Consider the following 8,343-nt stretch of genomic DNA (forward strand, 5'->3'; position numbering starts at 1 on the left):
GTCATAAAACAGGGAAAACTCACTTAACAAATGTCTTTGCTTAGCAACATAAATTTGGGGCTCAAATGTCCTAAGTTGAGGACTACCTGTAAGTTTTCAGAGGGAAAGCAATAGGTGCTGTGTAGATTTCTTCAAACCTAGGCATAGAATGCTGTGATGTTTTATCAGCGTAGTGCAGTGTTTCCCCATGCTGTCTGGGGAATTCTGGGAGTTGGAGTCCACACATCTTAAAAGTCTCTGAGATTGAGTAAATACTGCATCATTAAACGTCCATGGAGATTCTCAGTCTTCCACGTCATGGTTGTCCCAAAGGTGTTTTTTCAAAAGGCAGCTGGACTTTGTTGTTTTGAAGATGTTTCATTTCTCATCCAAGAAGCTTCTTCATTAGAACTGAAAAAGCTTCTTGGATGAGAAGTGAAATGACTTCAAGAAAAGACAAGTCCAGTTGCCTTTTTAAAAAGCTCCTTTAGGACACTACTGCAATATTTGAATGTAATTTCACATATAACCCTCAAATAGTGTATGCAGAACTCTGTATATTTGTTCATAAGCAGATGCTTCTGGATGTTATGATGAAGATATATGAAAGTTGTATTCTTGTGAGAGACTCACTCCTTGCTTACCTTGTTATACACAGATAGTAGCATTAAAGAACCTACTGAATTTGTAGACTTTTGAGTTCAGTTGCTTCTTTGGCCACTAGAGGCTGCCATAACTACAGCAGAATTAACCAACAACCTTTCAAGAACTGCGAAAGAGTGGAAGAGGAAATAATTAAAAATAGAAGTAGCAGTAATGCATTCCTGCATTATACTTGTATGACTTACATTTTGCTTTCTCGCAGTCATACTGTATAAGATTTATTGAGAAAATACCATGAAAAGACACAGCCACATCAACAAACAATAAACCATGATTCAAGAAGCAATAAGAATAAGCTATTATTCTTTGCAGTGGTGTGCTGCCCTATATTGCCCATGCCGTGGCTGGTCATTTATAGGTTTGACAGTGATTACTTCAGTTTGGCTGAACAGCCTTCCACAACTAGCAGCTAAAAATGCTTAAGTCACTTGCCAGTCCCTTGTGAGACGAGGCAACTTAACCGACACACTTTCAAAATTCTTCAAAATTCACAATGAAAGGTTATTGCAGCTGGGCACAAATATCCAGCCTTATGTCATGTAAGGTTTTATATAGGGTTGGAATCTTACATTGCACCTGAAAGCCCTTGGTAACACAGCTCTTATAATTAAATAGACATACTGAGGAATTCTGGACTAGTTATAACTCCCCAAGGATAGGCCAAGGGCTCATGTAGATATAAAGTGACTAGAGGATTGATCACGAGAAAGGCCCAGGTTCTGGTGCAGGAGGGGGTGCACTTGATGCATAAGACAAATATGTGCAAAAGTTTTCCTGGCCAGAGCTCTCAACTGCCCCTTAAGTGGGAGCTCTGAGTCCAGAAAAGAGGTCAGATTATGCACCAGTTCCATTTAGAGGAGAAAAGTGTAATTCCCTCTGCAGCCTAAGTTGGTAAATCACAAAATCCAATGATCCATGGCCCTTAAATCTCACTAAGGTTGAGTTTAAGGCAGTTTTCTCCCCATCCAGACTAAGCACCCTTCAGGGCTCAGGCACTGTGACAGAATCTTGACAGCATCTCTTGGCTGCTTCCAGTTGAGTTTATCCAGCGGCTTCATGTAGATGTTTAAAAGAAGAAGGAAGACCATTGAGCCCTGAGAGATGCCACAGACCAGGAGTTTCAGGTTTAATCACTCCTCCCCCATCAACACTGACTGGGATCAACCATGGAGAACCTCCACGATACCTTTTTCGTATTTCCAGTCCCTGTACGTGATTCAGAGGTAGATCATAAAATCTTAGTATGAAGATAACAGGGATGGTAGCTCCTTTCATTGACTTATTGATATCAACACAGATATTCTCCCAGAGATATGCCCTTCACAGGATACTAACTTGGTCAAGTTTCATCTGACGTTCTTTAATGGCTTCAGTGCAATAGTTATTAAAGAATACACCCCCTGTACCTCTTTTCTGGCACAGACAACTGGGATATGCAAAAAGAGACCAGCAGCTTCTAAATTATCCAGCAAAAATTCCAAGGCATGTATTGAAACAAGGCAGAAACTATCCTTTCCTAATTTAAACATGAAAATTACTTGTTCACTTGCTTACATCAAAGGTCAGCTCGTATTTTTCTATTTTTCTGTAGTCCCCTATTTGCTATAATAGTGAAAAATAATAATTGACTTGCCCTTGTGGGGCAATATAGATAAGTTGCTCCACTGGGTACAGTATTCTAATGGGGCATCAAGATGGTCGGTATAACCAACTGGAATATATGGTTGTTCCTGGGAAATAGCTTGTCACTGGTGACATGCTTGGGTGGGCCAGGGTTGCAGCTTGCTGACTATGCTATGAGTTAGCAGAGATAGAAAAAGTGGACTGGCATGGTGAGAGGTGTAAGCCATAAATTGAATAAAAAAAGTAGCATAGATATTATTTCCTATTTTTAAAACAATCAAACAGAGGGTCATTTCTTCCAAGTGTTAACTTGGCACTCATTTCTTCATTGTCAAAAGATTTTAAAGCATTCCAATCATGCATCATTCGAAAGTTACGTTTGATCCAAGATTGTCTCCAGAGTTGATCATCCTCTTATGAGTTCTTTTGAGAGGACATTGTGGCATTCCTTTAGCACAAGGCAATTAGTTCTTGTGAATAACCACATTAAGGAAGCTGAATGAACAAAGCCCAAAACAATTTTGGAAACTGTTTTCTACAAGTGCAGAGTAGTGATGTCTTGTTTTTCAGCTCTATCCTGCTGTTGTTATGTACAAATAGAGTTAAGGTTGGATTTACCAAAGGATTTCTCCCTTTGGGACCATCTATACTAATTACTCACAGTATTATTTCCAGTAGCTCTGGAATATTCTGTGCCTTTGGATGTATAAATATAGAAATACACAATTAATATAAATTGTCATCTGTTGTTTATGTCTTTGTCTCTGCTTTGGCCTGCCTTGGAATCCATGTTTTAGAATTCCAGTTAACTGCTTTGATGTTTGTGAAGTTTAAGAAACCAACATCAAGCTATGTATTTCATTAGTTGAACTGACTGATGTTTGCACTTACTTTGGACTGGATTAGGGATTTATATACCAAGTACAAACAAAACTAGTAATTATCCACACCGATTTTCCAACTGTCAAATTTAATAACCACAAATGAAGTTATAAAAATAATGGTCTAGCTAGCTTTCAAGTCATTGTCAAAGTCCATATACAGAAGTGAATTTTCAGCATTACATACAGTAGTATCAGTAACAACTTTTAGAAGCAGGAGAGAAATCTGAGTTTAGTTTAGTTGATTGTCATTGCACCTTGTACAATGAAATTAAATACTATCTTCAGTGTACATTATAACAATAAAAATAAAACCAAACACACATCCTTCACATTCTGTACAATTTGAATTGAAAACCTGATATTGCATTAATATTGCACTATACAGTAGAATTCAATATAGTTACTGCCCTGGGATAGAAGCTGTTTTTCAGCCTATTTGTCCTTATTTTTTATTATCCTATACTGTCTTCCAGGTGGTAATAGTTCAAAAGAAAAGCATGCCCAGGATGAAATAGATCTTTAAGAATGTTTTGAACTTTCTTAGGGCAGCAAGAGCTATAAAGCTTTTCCAAAGAGGGGAGAGGGCAGCCAATGATCCTCTGGGCAATGATGTTAACCCTCTGGAGTGCTGTCCTATCTGCCACTGTGCAATTGGCAAACCATTCACAGGTGCAGTAAGTTAAAATACTCTCTATGGTGCAGCGGTAGGTCACCAGCAGTTTTTCAATCAGTTGTTGTTTCCTGAGAGGTCTCAGGTATAATCTCTGCTGGGCCCTTTTGACCGGTGCTACAAACATCAATAATTCTCCATTGATAAGAAGTCCTTCCTAATGTTACGTATTTCAATTTAGACTCAGTTTTGAGTTATGAAGCTGCTTCAAAAAGCTTAAAAATTGAAGAACTTTTTGAAGAATTGCACAGATTAATACAGAGTCATGCAATTCAGAAGAATGAACATGCTACTTGACATTGATTGTGTTTAGAATGAAAAATACTTTTTCATCAGTGAAACCATTTGCTTGTTTTACACATAAATCTTCCAATTCCAAGTTGCAGTGATGAGAAATAAAACAGATCATTTAGTCCACTGAGAAGATACTCACAATAAGTGAGTTCTGTTGATTAAAAAAGCTTAATTGCTACTTTTTCTCCCTTTTTTTCCTGGGCCATTCTTCATTCACAACCACAGTAAATGCATCTGTACCCATAACATCTACCATAATGTGTTTTTCAGAAACAATTTGCTGTTAGGAAGCACTTTTTGAAGAGCAAAATCAAAGAGCAAGGGATAAAATCTTTGGAACTTTACCATTATTACAACTCATTATTCTCCTGAAAAATAATTTAAAGAAGAAAAGAAATGAGCCAAGTTGCCTAAGATTGCCCATAAGATGCTTTTTGGAACAGCCCAAGAGAGAAATTATATCACTGTTTCTTCTTTCTTTTGCTGCCCTCTGACTTCATGGATTGAAATGGTTTCAGGTTTAAGCAAACCTTCAGAACCCAACAGAATGAAAAAGTGAAGAGTCAGATTATGTTTTCATTAAACCGAGATCAGAGAGAACAGGAAGGTGATTTTGTAATGTCACTTATTTACAGTTTGCACTGAGAAATCTAGCAGTGGCTTAGCAGCTTTTCCAAAGAAGAAATGGACCCTTCTTCCATGAAGATGCTGTTTTCTCTTCTCTTGATATTCTGCATGTTACTTGCTACTGTGAAAACAAATAGTAAGTACATGTCACTGTGATTAGTCACTTTTAATAGAGTGGCTTTTACACAAGGTAAAGGGGGGGATTGAAAAATATTATTCATTACAATGTTTCAGTTTTATGGATGTTTGCTTTATATTTAATATTGGATTTCAAAGGAGAGGAAATGTCTGCGCTTCTGATAATTTTCTTGTACAGAGGCATCCTATTTGCATGGAGTCTCTTTTGGGCAAAAAAAAAAAAAAGAGGTTGTCAAATTATTGTGGTTTCTGTTGTGATTGTCATTGTTACTGTTGCTGAACAATGTAGATAGCAATGTTCCCCCAGCTCAATTCTATACCTCCTCTAGAATGTGAAGATTTATAACCTGAAGTGTCCCAATTATAATAGGCAAAACAAAAGTTAAAAAAAGTATAGCAACCCTAATTGTCTCAGAACTGATAGAATCTAAACCAGTACGTTCTCATCTAGACATTGTAGGAGATCCATGTTAGTCTATGATAACCAAGACCCAGCAGGAACCTGGTGGCACATTTTCAGATTCAAGTATTTTATGAAAAGGCATAGACTTTTCTGATGCCCAAGTTCTCCTAGTACAGAACTGCAGGAGGGGAGCACTGACTCCCATCATTCACTCCCACTTGTGTTTTGGCAGTCCAGCCACATTATGCGTTTGATGAAGAATGCTGCAATTCATCAGAGCTTGTGCTTCTTAATAAGATGTGAGTCAGAAGGAAGGCTACCCGATTTCTGATTATATTCTATTCTGTAACTTGTTCAGTGGTGGGATTCAGCAGGTTCTAACCAGTTCTGGAGAACCAGTAGCGGAAATTTTGAGTAGCTCGGAGAACTGGAAAATCCCACCTCTGACTGGAGATTTTACAGTATCCTTCCCTTGCTATGGCCACCAAGCCATGCCCACAGAACCAGTAGTAAAAAAAATTGAATCCCACCACTGAACTTGTTGCATTAACAACCATAATTAGGACTAGCAACTCCATTGTTAAGTGACACAATTGTTAAGCAAGACAACACATGACCATGATGAACATACAACCTCATTTCTGCCACAGTTGTTAAGCGAATCACCCCTGGTCACTAAATAGGACAATACATGACCGTGAGTTGTGATTTTATTTCTGGCTTCTTGGTTGGTGCTGCTTGTTGGCTGTGCAGTGCACTAGCGGCGATTACATGACTGTAGGATGCTGCAATGGTTGTAAAGATGCCCCGCTAGTTGCAACCACGGGGATGCTCTGTTGCTTGTAAATGTGAAGACCAGTCACAAAGTTCCTTTTTCAATGCTGGCATTACTTCAAAAGGTCATTAAACAGGGAGGTTGTTAAACACACACTTCCTGTAATGTATTTTGATGAAAAGAGTTATATTGGGGGAAGCACAACAAAGAATGTTTTTTCTGCACCAACTCAGAATGCTCAAACTGCCCAAAGAACTTTGCTGATTCAATTCTACAGAGGAATTATTGAATCTGTCATCTGCATCTCTATAACTGTCCGGTTTGGTTCTGCAACCAAACAAGACAGACACAGACTTCAACAGATAATTAGAACTGCAGAAAAAACAATTGCTACAAACCTGCCTTCCATTGAGGACCTGTGTACTGCACAGAGTCAAAAAGAGGGCTGTGAAAATATTTATAGTGGACATAAATTGTTTCAACTTCTGCCCTCAAAACAACGTTATAGAGCATTGCACACTAGAACAACTAGACACAAAGGCAATTTTCCCCCCAAATGCGATCACTTTTCTAAACAACTACTAATTCCCACAACACTGTCGAACTATTTACTAAGACTATATTACTGTTATTCTTCTCATCCTTCCTATTTATGACTACAACTTGGTTGCTTGTATCTTTATGATTATATTGTTTTATTTAGTTTCCTAGTATGATTTTGATTGCTTATTTAGTCTCCTATGATTATCAAAAAGTGTTGTGTCTTATGATTCTTGATGAATGTATTTTTATGTACACTGAGAGCTTATGCACCAAAGATAAATTCCTTGTGTGTCCAATCATACTTGGCCAATAAAGACTTCCATGAAATGATGCCAGGCAATTCATGAAGTGTTTATATATTTCATTTGTATATTGCTTTTTATTTTTTTTCTCCCAGATTCATCAGATCACATTATTATCTCATCTAAGCCAAGGAAACTTCTGACAGCTTTAATCAATTCTACAAATGGGGATTTGTCAGACATCGACAATAAAGAAGGAAGTCCTATTCTCTTTTCAGAGGATGTTGGGACATATTTCACTAATCCATGGATGACTCAGTTTCTCCCCACAGTCGAGAGTCTTATGTTTGCTCTGGGTCTTCCCTTAAATGCTTTGGCTATTCATATTTTTGTGACGAAGACGAAGCTTTGGAAGCCAGCCATGGTGTATATGCTCAATCTGGCTTTTGCAGATCTGCTTATGCTGACCATACTGCCTCTTAAAATCATATACCTTTTCAGTGGACACAATTGGGTCTTTGGGTCAATTATGTGCCAATTGGCCTGTTCTATTTTAATGTGCAACATGTACTGCTCCATTCTGCTGATGACAGGGATCAGCATTGATCGTTTCTTGGCTTTGGTTTGCCCCATGAAGTCTCTGTCCTGGCGCACAGCAAGACGGGCCTCTGTGATCTGTTTTGCCATCTGGCTTATCGCCATAGTGGGGACGACCCCATTGCTGCTCATTGATCTCACTCTATGGATACCTCAGATGAACATTACCACTTGCTTTGAGGCGCAAGACATGTCTGCTTCTGTGGACTTCTTCAGTTATTATTTATTTACCTTATCTACTTTCTTCTTCTTTATCCCGTTATTAATTTCTACCACTTGTTATATATGCATCATAAGGCGACTTTTTTTGTCCAAGTTTATGGTACAGCCAGGGAGGAAGAGACGTGCCATCTTCTTGTCTGGCGTTGTCTTGTGCACCTTCTTTCTTTGTTTTGGTCCAGCCAATATCCTGCTATTAATGCAACTCTTTTTTCCGCATGAACATCTTCGGAGCATCTTTTTTGCCCACATGTTCAGCCTTTCGCTGAGCACCCTAAACTGTTGCCTCGACCCCTTAATCTACTATTACGCCTCCTCAGAATGCCAGAGGCAGGTCTGGAGTGTTTTGTGTCCCAGAAAGCTGGATCTGGTTGGAAAAACAAACAGCAACAGTGCACCCTCTCCCAGGGGCTTAGACTCTTCATTTCCCATTTAGTGTTTTATTGCTGTACACAATGCATGGATTGATAATATCACAAGTGTGAATCTAAATGTTCAATGTCCTATGGCAGCTTTTTCCTATTCAGGAGGTCCTCAACTTATGACTGCAATTGAGCCTAAAATTTTCTGTTGCTAAGCCAAACAGTTCTTAAGGTGGTTTTGTCCCATTTCATGACCTTTCTGGCCACAGTTGCTAAGTGAATCACTGCAGTTGTTAACTTAGTAACATGATTGTTAAGTGAATC

The 8,343-nt window shown here is 38.5% G+C and overlaps 1 pseudogene; it reads left to right on the top strand.

Moving 5' to 3' along the window:
* Positions 1–1,808: 1,808 nt before the first annotated feature.
* LOC113444968 (proteinase-activated receptor 1 pseudogene) lies at positions 1,809–8,093 on the top strand (annotated as a pseudogene).
* Positions 8,094–8,343: the final 250 nt, after the last annotated feature.

The sequence above is a fragment of the Pseudonaja textilis genome, chromosome 2, assembly GCF_049901715.1.
Source record: "Pseudonaja textilis isolate UNSWEBS1 chromosome 2, rPseTex1.2, whole genome shotgun sequence".
In the NCBI taxonomy this organism is placed as follows: Eukaryota; Metazoa; Chordata; class Lepidosauria; order Squamata; family Elapidae; genus Pseudonaja; species Pseudonaja textilis.